Raw genomic sequence first — 12234 nt, 5'->3', positions numbered from 1 at the left:
GCCTTTTCAGGTCAACTGGATTTCTAATCAGATTAAATTACACACAATAAAAATGACTTTTCATACTTTTATTTGTGAAAAATGATTAATGCAAAATCCCCTACCATGCGTTGCAAGACTCTGCACCTTGTAGACATCTCCCCCTACTCATGGGCTCTAACGTAATTTCCGACGGTCCCTGAAGGCAGCGTCCGTTCCTGGGCTGGACAGGAAACGACGGAGACGCGCAGCGTGTCTCCCCAGCAGCTGCGGGAGAGAAGAATGGGAATGGGAACAGATTTGTGGATTGCAGGCGAGGCAGCGTGCGAAAACATGAGGACAACGGACAATTTAAAATAGATTCATATTTGAAATAGTTAATTATCCATATCGTAGCAGGAGTTTTCCCCTTCTGTTTTCTCCCACTGAGGGCAGGGATATTCATTATCTTGGACAGCATAGAAGGAAAGGGAGCCTCTTTGTGAATCCTATTTCACTGTAAGTAGATTTTTAGTTCTCTATTCCATGTTGGAAACTTTAGTCGTTTTTATTCTTTGAATAAAGCAATTTATACAGATAAAATGCCATAAATGTCTCTTTAATATAGTATATTTAGCCCATCCCAAACTGTGACCTCGGGAAAAGAAATAAAGAAATAGCTCTCCGACTTTAAAAAAATAAAAAAAAACAGCTACTCCCATACAAACGTGTGTAATTCTCTGTTGTTGGCTGTTTTCTGCCTTAGGATGTTTGAATGAGGGGCGTCTGTGTGTCTCATCTGCGGCCATTGAACAATCCCTTTCACAGGGAGAAGGGCTGTGCAGCGTTTGGGTCGACTGGGAAAAGAGTCGTCACTCTCCTGGGAGTGACAATTCAACATGAGCTCATTGTTTGGGAGCATTTGTCAGTTTTCATTTCCAAAGCACAGCTTTGACGCTGCCTGGGAGTATTTCCAGGGCGAATTTTGGTTGCCCCTCTGTCTGCATCCAGCTGAACAAAAAGATGTAGTCTCCACCCTGTCACCGGGAGGAGGCTGGATCACCCTCTGTTAATGGTCGAGGAGACCGTCGAGCTAATGTTTGGGTTTCACTGCTGAATTTAAGGAATACAACACATTAGAAATGCTGCAAAAATAACGGAGTTTTTGGGGTTGTGCTTATGTTCAGCTGGTGATGAAGCAGTCCTCTTCTGTAGCGCATGAACGCCGTTGTAATCCTCTTTGTTGGGTGACGCCGGCGGCAGCAGATTGGATATCATGCAGCCAGTTTCAATGCAAATGTGCCCACCTTAAACACAACCCAGCTCTCACATTGGAGCCCTTTGGGGGAGGTGAAGTTTAAACCCATGCGGTTGCATGAGTGGCCAAACCAACTAGAACGCCCGTAAAATCATTATTTATGACTTGAACATGCCTTCCTCTGTTTTCCACTGAAGTCTTTGAAGTGTCTTTAATAACCAGAAGCTGGTGACCCTGCGTTGACCTACCTGAGCCACATTTCTGGCTAGCTATAGGAGTTGTCTGTTTTTGATATGGGTGATATGGCTTTCTATCCAGGGCTGCATGGCCTAGGGGGCGCCACAAGGCCAATAAGAAGTTGTCAGTGGTGCTTCTCTTGTCTCTTTCGAATGGCAAGAGGGAGTTTGGAGGTGGCTCGTCTTTGCAGCTTTTTGATGGGAATGTTTTGTAAAAGAGGCTAATGGACTGTTGAATGTCCACCTGTGGCATGCACAGTGAAATAAATGTAAAATATTGCTGAACAACAGGGAGTGCTGATGACACTGAAGTTGGTACCTATATTGGAGTTTATACTGAGGTCTAAATAAAGGGCTATTGCGCTCTTTATTATGGAGTCTGGAACCACCTGTAGTTCAAAATCTGAAATGTTTGGATTGCTCAGACTTCCTGGATTACTTTGTATTTAGATTCTTTAAAATCCAGTTAGAAATCTATGAAACCTTTTATTTCTACAACAAATAGGTATTTTCAGTGCTGTCTTGGCATTAGGACCACCTTAAATCGAGTCAAGCACGAAAAACACAATGTATAGGCCAGTCAAATCCGGACAGAATTATTGTACACTGATTATGGGTGCTCTAAAGGAGATTTGTTTAAGGGTGAATTCCTAATCAGAAGGTTCATCGGTTGGCACACTTAACACCCATTGAACGTGCCGTCCTGCAACAAGAGCACCAAGACAGAGCATATTACTGGACTCCGGCCTTGGATAGTTTTTATCACAAGCTTTCAAACAGTGACATCAGGCGCTGTACCTTGGACAAACCTTATATAAGCAAGGTGTTACAGAGCTGTGACTATCTTGCTTGGTGACTCAGAGGTGTAACAGCAGCAGGTTGATTTTAAACCCCCTCTAACCCACCCAGTGCCCTGTTGGTCCTTTCAGAAAACATGCAGAGACATCAAGACGTGTTTTATGCAAGAGACTGGAAGGAGCAGTCCATCTTTTTCTGGTTAAGAACTAAATCATTTTTGTTTCTGTTCACTTTCATTTTGCCTATTTTTCCCTTTTTTAAATCAATTATTTGTCAGTTTTGCATTTATTTGTTGCCAAGTTTTCTTCCTCTTCTGCTAGATAAACCAACACTTGGTTTTTTGCTTCTTTTTGTAACTACCTCACTTCATTTACATCTGATTTGCCTCTTATTTGGTTTGTTAAACATGTTTTTCTGTGTATGACTAAAGCTGCCTTGACTACTTTATTCCCTTCTCTACTGACATGTCTTAGTAATCTATGACTATGTGGTTTTAATTTATGGCTGAATAACACACTTTGAGAAGAAACAACTAAACAGCCACTTGGCCTAGCCTTTATTCCCATAGTCACATTATAATAGACCGTCTGTGTCCTTAAGGCACGTTTGATTTGCATCACCAAAGCAGTAGACTAGAAGCACATTATTCTGGGGATAGAAACAGTACAGCAACAGTATATCCCATTCGTTTACAGTGCCGTTAATGGGCTGAAAATAACCACTAGCCCTCTGCATGCTCCCTTCTCAAGTAGACTGTGTTAAGCTTATGTCTTTTTTTTTTTTTTCACAAGAGGAAAGTAGCAGAACATGGGATCAGATTTCCTTCTTTGTCTTGTCAGAGACACAGACGTAAAAGATCCAAAACACATCTGGAAAACTTGGTGATGTATTCCTTTGGGCGCTGTTAGCGGTGCTCCATCCTATTCCAAAAGTACTTTCTTAGACTTTAATTACAACTAGTTATGTAAATTAGGACGTCTGAAGGATATTTGTGCTCTTTTGTTGTTGGAGACAACTTTTCTTGTCTTATTTAGGCCGGTGGGTTTCACCCAGACAGGGTTCTTGTCGTTGAGGAAATACATCAAAGCTCTCTTAGAGCATTTGGAGACTGTATTGTGCAGCTCAGTCTTAAAAGGCCAGAAATGGGTTTAATGCCCTGTTACGGTGGTGTAGCACATGCTGCAATACCCTGGCATTAAAGCATTTGTAAGTTTTACTTTCGGCCTGATTTCTTTCTTGAGGCTACAAAATTATCTTCTTTTTTCAATTTTTAGCATACTTTGTTTCCCTGGAATGTTGTTGCTAAGATAAGAACAGCAGTTCTTACTTAAGTTTGAGGAACAATCCTGAGCCACAGGATGATTTATCCAAAATCCTACTAATGTTTTTCTGCTCCGAATCCATCCCTTCATCCACACATATGCTGGGGTTTCAGACTTCCCATCACAAAAGCTCTAAAGATGAGGCTAGAGATGCCAGTGGTGGTCGGTGTAAGTTTAGCCAGATTGTGTTACAGCCAGAGGTGCAACTATAAGGAGGATGGCACTTCAAACGCAGCTCACCCGGGCTGGGATCTGGAGGGGGGGCCAGAACTTGATACCAGGCCTTACGAAACTATGCGAACCTCTTGAACTTTTTCACATTTTGTCACATTACAACCAAAGTAGAAGAAAAATATCTTTTTAATTTGTTTTTACAATTCTGAATCAAAAAAGTGTGCTGTACTTTAGTATTCAGCCCCATTTACTGTGGTACCTCTAAATAAAATTCACTTTTAGTCGTGAACGCCGGAGATCTGGCCTTTGTGGAAGCATGGGAAGATAAAAACCACAAGACGTCTCACCCCAAACACAAATCTTCACTGTGAAACATGGTGGTGGCAGTATCATGCTGACAGGATGTTTTTTTTTTCTTCAGCAGGGGAAGGGAAGCTGGTCATGCTTGATGGGAAGATGGAGCTAAACACAGGGTAGTTCTGAAAGAAAAACCTGCAAAAGCCTTGAGACTGTGATGGAGGTTCACTCTACAGCAGGACAGCTTTGTATATATAAACATACAGCCAGATATACAATGAAATGGTTCTATCAAGGCATAAATATGTGTTAGAATGGCCAAGTCAAAGTCCAGAACTAAAGCCATGATTTAAAAACTGATACCCTCCATCCAATCTGCAAAGAGCTCTCCAGATGTGCAAAGCTGGTAGAGACTTGTTGCTATAACTGCATCAAAAGGTGGTCCTACAACCGGGGTGGCAAACTGTAGTCAACCTTTTGATGTGTCCCAAGTCCAACACACCAGAATCAAAGGGGTGAATTACTTTGAGTCTATGCCTTTAATGTAACATAGGGTTATTCATTCTTTTCAAAGGTGCTGTATTAACGTAAGCGTAGGAGTTGGTGATAGTTTAGGGTTGGGAGTGAAACATTTAGCTTGCAGTGTCGGTAAGACCTGAGTAAAAACGCCGGTGGGTGCGTCCACAGCTTGTCACAGGGCTTGTGGCTCCAGTCTCTGTAGGGCCTCGCTCTGCCAACATTTTACTGACCTTTGGTGGCAGCTGCCCCTGACGTTTGCAAACAAAGACAAATGGCTAACCAGGGCTCGCTGTAGCCTACAGAACGCCTGCTGTTGTAGATAGCAGGTTGCTCTTCCTGTTGGCCTTTTCATATACTTATACATGTACTCAAGAGTATTAGCTCAGTCCCCTTCTGTTGATGGAACTAAACGGTTTGAGATCCCGATACACCCCTTTTGCTTTTGTGAGGACTGTTTTTGTCCTTTTCCAAGGCATTTACAGACAATAAGGCTTAACATCCTTATAAAAACAGCACTGTTTGGGATCCTAATGCATCCCAAGGAAACGAGGTGACCTGCCTGCATTGAGGCAGTGAATTGATGAACACTGCAGCCAGTTCCTAACTGATAAGAGTAGGCAGAAAGAGGCCATTATCGTGCTCTCCTCTGTTTTTTCAGCAATGAACTGCAAGCATGAGCACATATTCTCTCTAAAAGATGAGATGTTTTCATTTTATCCTGTCTCCTAACTTACTGTATTGCTTAATTATGATTCCTTTTAGTTGATTCATTTTTCTGTAGTTTGTCCAAGCGGCTCAGGCAGCTAATAATGGCAATGTCTTCAGTAGAGGCAGGTGGCTGATTCTCCATGCTCTGTGGTGGGTAACACCTCCCCCCGCCCTTTTTTTTAATCCTCTACTGTACTGCAGATGGCCTGTTTCATTCCTGGCTGCTTGACTCTGTTGGCTAAAAAAAGTCCACCTGAGAGGAAACATAAAAAACTAGGCTTATGTGACCAACACAAAGTAGTGTATGATGCTGAAAAGAAAGGAAAGAGATGCATGGTTTTCAACATTTTGCCATTAATGATCAGAAACTTTCTCTCTTCCTCCTTTCAAAATAGCTCTGCGAACATCAATTTTCAAGTCTTGCCACTAATTCTAAATAAGATTTAGGTCTGGACTTTGACTAGGCCATTCTAACATATATGCTTAGCTCTAAACCATTCTGATATTGCTCTGGCTGTGTGTTTAGGGTTGTTGTTCTGCTAGAAAGTAAACCTCCACCTCAGTCTCAAACCAATTGCAGCTTCTACCAGGTTTTCCTACAAGGTTTAGTTCCATCTACCTTCCCATCAAGTCTGACCAGCTTTAGTGTCAGGATGGTACTTTCAGGGTTATATGTAGTATTAGTTTGCTCTTAGTGTTTTGCATGTAGACCAAAAAGGTTATACCTGGTCTCATCAGACCAAATATGCTGTGTCCCCTATGTCAGGGGTCTATAGCCTGTGACTCATCAAGCAGTCTACAGTGGCTCTTAATAATTTTGGGCAAATGACATAGCGATGTAAAGGTACAGAGAACAGAGTTACGGTTATTGAAGAAGTTAATGACAAACGTCTGGTTGTGCATATGCTTGCAAGGCACCTCACTTGTTGGTTGTTAAATTACTCACATGCAGTCAGCATGATCAACACCTGAGACCGTAGACGCTCCGGGGCTCGGCTTTGTTTGCCTACCAATAAATTAAGTTGAGTAATCACTCCAAATCGGATCTCTACACCCAAGATTAACAAAACGTAAACCTGTCCCTGTGGGAGTTATCGTCTGGAATTTCAGCAGCTGTATCCAATATCAGCGCCGCGAACGTGGAAGAGATGATTTATGGCTTTTGGTTTCTTTCTTCATGGGTCTAGATTATGCTCCACCACAACAGTAGCGAGGTGGGATGATGTATGGCATGGGTTGTCTGTGTGGATGGGCATTCTTTGGAGTCATATTCGGGATAATAGGTCTTTGAATCGCAGATGACACGGAGTGCTTAAGGCAAGCAGGAGTGCTTCAGCAAGAGTAGTAGTAAGAGCACACAAAGTGCTAACTCAGAGGATATATGTTTGTGTTGTCTGGCTGCAGTGCTGGCCTATAGAAAATATTTTATAGACTGGAGGTGATTCATGGGTTGCCTGGCATATAGAGAAACAGGATTTAAACCGTACTCACTAGATTGCTTTACATCCTTTACTGGATTAAATGGTTGGTGCTTTGCAGCATATCACAACCACCCTTACTTTAGAGCACAGGTGTCAAACTCCAGTCCTCAAGGGTCGATGTTCTGCAACTTTTAGATGTCTCTGAATCAAATAAGCATTAGCAGGACTCTGAAGAACTTCACTGCATGCTAAGTAGATAATTTAGCCATTTGATTCCGGTATGTTGGACATGTCTAAAAGTCGCAGGAAACCGACCCTCGAGGACTGGAGTTTGACACCCTTGCTTTAGAGCCTGGGATAAACATGAGCACTTTTTCTCATGAAACCACAACGGCGTTTCGACGACTTGTGTCCAGCCGAGATGTTTTTTATTTTTGTGGAGACAGAGGAGACACACACAAATGTAAACAAATGACAGTGTGCTGTTTCCTCTCACGCCACAGTGAAATGCCTGCCTCTTGGCTTAAAATGTTTAGGTGACCTCTTTTTAGAGCTGCTTTTTAAACCGTTGACCTCAGGGTTGAATTGCAGAATAAATAATGTGGCGCTGTAAAAGGTTCAATTTCGGCTTATTTTTACCTTTGCCTAAAAACAGCCAACAGCTTACTTGCACACGGCTTTTTCTTTTCTTTATGCACATTGTTCTGCATAAAAGTGACTGATCAATTAAATTCATGACTAATCCTGACTAGGATTTTACTTAATAAATTTGTTAACTGTACAAGTCCCATCTTTGGAGTATTTCAAATAAACATCAGGTCTACCTGACTGTTTTCAATTAATTGACAGTAGTCACTTTATGGCTTAAAGCAAGAGGCATACAGGTATTGCTGCTGCTTCAGGAGAGTCGCAGCATGCTGATGTTTCCCAGACCACCTGTGAAGGTGGTCCAAAGAAAAATGTCCTCAGGGTGTCTTCAGTGTGTTTACACTGTATTTAGCATTCTCTGGACACGATCTGGTCAGTCAGGATGCACGTTAGTGCCAGGCCTGAGCTTTTAAAAATGGGAAAGACAAGAAAAAACTGGCACCCTGAGGTCAAAACCTTCCAAAACAACAATTAGACACTAATTAAATGCCAACCAGTTGTTTCAGAGGCTTGTTAGGAAAAAGCCTACAAACGTAAACCTGTGAAGTTCGCTCATCGCTACAGAGACTTTGACAAGGACTGTTTGCTTAAGTTACATGAGACAACGATTGAGATTTTTGGCAACAAACACTCCGAGCGGGTCTGGCATACAATTAAGGAAGAATAGGGGGAAAACACCTGATGCCCACTGTTGGCTAAGGTGGGAAATCTATCAGGCTGTGGGCCTGTTTCTCGACAAAAGGCCATGGAAACCTCGTTAGTTCAGGGTGTCATGACTTCCTTAAACTAACAGCATATGTAATTCTAAATCTAGTCCAACCAGTCAACCAATCATATATGAAAAGGACATTTTTATATAACCCCCTATGTTAGACCTCTGCATAGAACTGAAATTAAGCTTAATATGGGCTCTTCGAGTCATCCTCTTGAACTGCAGTCACCGAAGCTGTTTTGCAGCTGTACATAATCACACTCGGACGCACCCATACATTATTGAAATCCTCCAACCGTTTCAAGTTCAACATGCAAACTAGCTCTGATCTGAAAACTAGGGCTGAAAACTCGTTAAATATGCGCTGTAGCCCATTTTCTTCTCTTGCATCTTCTTACCACACCCCCAGTCTGGAGCAGGAAAGTTACCCAACTTATGTCCTCAGCAGGCAGCACTTAAGTGGGCAGTGAAACCTCAAGGAAGTGAAACGGGAAGTGTGGGGAAGCTGCTTGCTCCTTTCAGACTGCCCTGGTCGTTGGTGGGAGCTCTACGTGCTCTTAGCAGTGACCCCATCTGAAAGACTTTAGGAAGCAGAAGAGCACCTGTTAGGAAAATGTGAAACACTTTGAGGGAAGAGGCTTCATATAAAAGACAAGAACTTGGAAACACTGAGGTCATCTGTCTTTTTCCTTGCGTCCTCTGCCAAAGTCTGGAAGTCGTTCTTTTTCTCACACGCCTCTATGTAGTGCTCCGATTTAACTGTAAGTGCCTAGTGTTGGCAAGCTGTACATTTATTCCTTCTTTACGTCAGGGTTTATTGAGGACACAGGAGGAATTTAGAGTTCCACTGCAGTGACCTACAATGCAGAAAGAATCCAGCCAATAAAGTCCGCCGGGCCGTGCTTGCAGTGGCAGAAGTGGATTGGCACAGTTTTTTTTTTTTGCAGCAGAATCCCTTGACAGTAACTCAAACTTACAAGCTTAATCTCATAAAGTGATGTGTGTATGTGTGACTGTTTCTGTCCAAATCTGTTTGACTAATACCCCAGCAGCTCTGAAAGTGACTGCAAGGTTGTATTGGCCGCGTTTCTGGGTTAAGTTGGTGGCTGATTCCCTTTGTAATCTCTTTTTTGGTTGGCTGATGCTCACTCCCAAGGGATTTCTGATTATTTTGGCCCACGTGCCACACAGCCAACTCTTCTCGGTGAGTAAAGCATGACCTGTCCCTTCGGTCACCCTTTTATCTGCTTTTGGAGCGTATTGAAAACATTGCTGTCATGTTTGAGATTTGCCAGCTTGACCTCCCAATAGCTGTTGGTGATTGCTGGAATAAAACGGTATAACGTGCTTTCCATGTCATGCACAGTTTTACACATTTTACCACTTTACACACTTTATGTATTTTATTGGTAATTTAAGCAATAGCTCAACACAAGGTAGGGAATAATTGCAAAATGGAATGAAAAGGATACATTTGTAGAAATAAAAAAAAGCAGTGAAGAGACCAGTGGTAACTCTGGAGGAGCTGCAGAGATCCACATCTGAGTCGGGACAATCTGCTGACATGAAACTATTAAACTACTCTACAAACCTGGCCTTTATGGGAGAGAGGCAAGAAGAAGCCATAAGAAGTCTCATTTGCGGTTCACCACAAGCTATTTAGAGGCTAAAATTAAACTTTTTGGCCTACATGCAAAATCCCATGTTAAGGAAAATTAACACTACACAAACACAACATGTCCATGGTAAATTGTGGTGATGGCAGCTGTGGGGTTGATGGGAAGATGGATGGAGCTAAATGCAGGCCAATCCTGAAAGTATACCTGTTAGACTGCAAAACATTTAAGACTGCAGGTTCACCGATCATCAGCACGACGACTAAGAACATACAGCCAGAGCTACAATAAAGCTGTGTGTTAGAATGGCCCAGTCAAAGTTCAGACCTAAATCCAATGGAGAAAAGGCTGTTTGCAGATCTCTCTTTCCACTCTGATTAAGCTCAATCTATTTTGTGAAGAATGTGTAAAAAAATTGAGTCACTAGATTTTCAAAAGCAGCAAAGACTTGTGTCAGTAATTGCAGACAAAATCAGGGCAGTGCGTACAGATGCAAACCAGACTTGGCAGTTTTTCATTTTTTGTTTGCTCTACTTTGTGTTGGGCTGTCATTAAAATTTTGAAAACTTGTTGTAATTTGACCAAATGTGGAACTGGTCTAAGGGTACGAACAATTTTTCAAGGCGCTGTCAACGAGTAGAGAGATTTTTATTTTTAAGATTTTCAGCTGCTCTAAAGCCATGCTGATGATGAGGTTATAGAGTAGACAGTATTCCCTTGTCTTGAAGCAAAAACCAGGTGCATATAATTCTCCACAAAAGAGTGTCTCTGATCCAACACGAAATCAACAGGTCCAAAATGTGGGCTAATACAAGAAGCATTCAACATGCAACTTTGCATGCGTGTTACTGCTAAACCCATCTGGCAGCCAACCAACCAGTGGGACCTCCATGAGATCCCACTGGCCATCGTGGGAACATTCCTGACACAGCATTATTCCATAATTCCCACCATGTGTGGTTTTTCCAGAGACGAGTGCTCACTAAGAGCGTGGAGAATCCCACTGGGGAGAGGAGATGGGCTCATTGTAATAAGAACCAGACAGCACGTTGTATGAGGGAGAACAGCTGAAGGTAAATAATAGCAGAACATTATCTCAATAACGCTCTTACCACTGGAGGAAAGCAGTAATCACAACGGAGACTCACTTTTTATGTTGTTGCTTCTGTTACAAATCTATAGATCTTTAAGTATAATTATGTGGATCTTTATTGTTTAAAGAGCCTAAAATATGCTTTAAATTGTTCAAGTTTTTGTGCCTCTTTCTTTAAAAAAAAAGCAACTTGATGATAGAAAACGGGTGCAAAAACAACTGATTCTTCACCTCCTTCTGTGTGCCTACAAGCCGCTTGGCAGCACTCATGGCGAAAAAAGCTGTTAAATGAACCGAAGGTTTCTTGAGGTGCTGGTCATCTCAACATTTTATTCTTTTGCAGATTTTTGTTTGTCAAAACATAAAAAGAGCTTTTTCAAAACCTTTCTGGCATTAGGACAAACTTAGAATTAGACAAGCATTACAGGTTTAATGTATCGACTCACCAAAACTGGACTGAATTAGTGCAGACTGATTACATATTGATATATGACTTGTATTTATGTCAATGTAGGGAAAACTTGCTAAAATCTTGTCTTGTTCTCATACACCCAATATCATGTATCGTCTTGTGAGTTGTATGTATCATTTCACCGCTCTAGGCATCTGGAGAAGATAAAGATGGCCTGCTAAGCGTTACACCTAGCAACAGAAAGGGGGTTAAGTGACTTTTCATGCACAACCACCTCTTAGATTTAAAATGGACCAAAAAAGAATAAAATATCCAGTGCACATCAACTGTGCGGATGAAACTGCCATTTTGATCTAAGAGGAGACTGTACAAACTGGTGTGAGGCATTATAACGGTAACAGTAGCTCAGCCCGTCAATCTCTGAAGCAGATGACCTGCAGCGGCAGAAGACCTAACCTGTCAGCGAAAAACATGAAACTGAGGCTACAGCTAGCCCAATATCACCAAAATTGGACAACGAACATTACCTGGTCTGATGAGTCTCTGTTTCAGCTGTTACATTCAGATGATAAGGTCAGAATCTCGGTGGTTCAGGCAGGTTGGAGATTAAATCCCTGGTTTCCTTAACATGACAATGAGCTCCTTGTTCTCTGACCTCCACAGTCACCAGATTTCAATTCAACAGAGCACAATGTGGGTTCACATCATGGATGTACAGGCGACAAATCTGCAGCAACTGTGGTGCCAACATGTCAATTTGGACCAAGATCTCTGAGGAAGGTTTTTGACAACTTGTTGAATCGAAGGGTTGAATTATAATTTAATTATTATTATTAAATGGCAAACGTCTGTGTTGACCCAGAGCTGTAGTGTCTTTAAATACCTGATTGTGGGTATTATTTTGGGGATACCTGCAATGGCTGCTATTTATAAGGGGTTAAGTAAATTACTGAGCATCGAAAAACCCCAAACCTCACCTCCAACATACATGCTACATATATAGGAGCACTTTGACTCAAAGACACTGATGATCAAACAACTTTGGCAGTGATTTCTTTTTTT

The 12234-nt window shown here is 41.9% G+C and overlaps 1 protein-coding gene across 5 annotated transcripts in view; it reads left to right on the top strand.

Moving 5' to 3' along the window:
* The first annotated feature begins 189 nt into the window (after nucleotides 1-189).
* Nucleotides 190-12234, top strand: part of raph1b (Ras association (RalGDS/AF-6) and pleckstrin homology domains 1b) — a 68122-nt gene continuing 56077 nt past the window's right edge. For all 5 annotated transcript variants that reach the window (XM_047355678.1, XM_047355677.1, XM_047355676.1 and 2 more), the window contains exon 1: nucleotides 190-477. The gene's annotated coding sequence lies outside the window, so the exon portion shown is untranslated. The remainder of the gene's footprint in view (nucleotides 478-12234) is intronic.

This window comes from Girardinichthys multiradiatus, chromosome 24 (assembly GCF_021462225.1).
Source record: "Girardinichthys multiradiatus isolate DD_20200921_A chromosome 24, DD_fGirMul_XY1, whole genome shotgun sequence".
Classification (NCBI taxonomy): domain Eukaryota; kingdom Metazoa; phylum Chordata; class Actinopteri; order Cyprinodontiformes; family Goodeidae; genus Girardinichthys; species Girardinichthys multiradiatus.
Note: the sequence above shows the minus strand (reverse complement) of the source record. Positions and strands in the feature narration are given on the sequence as shown.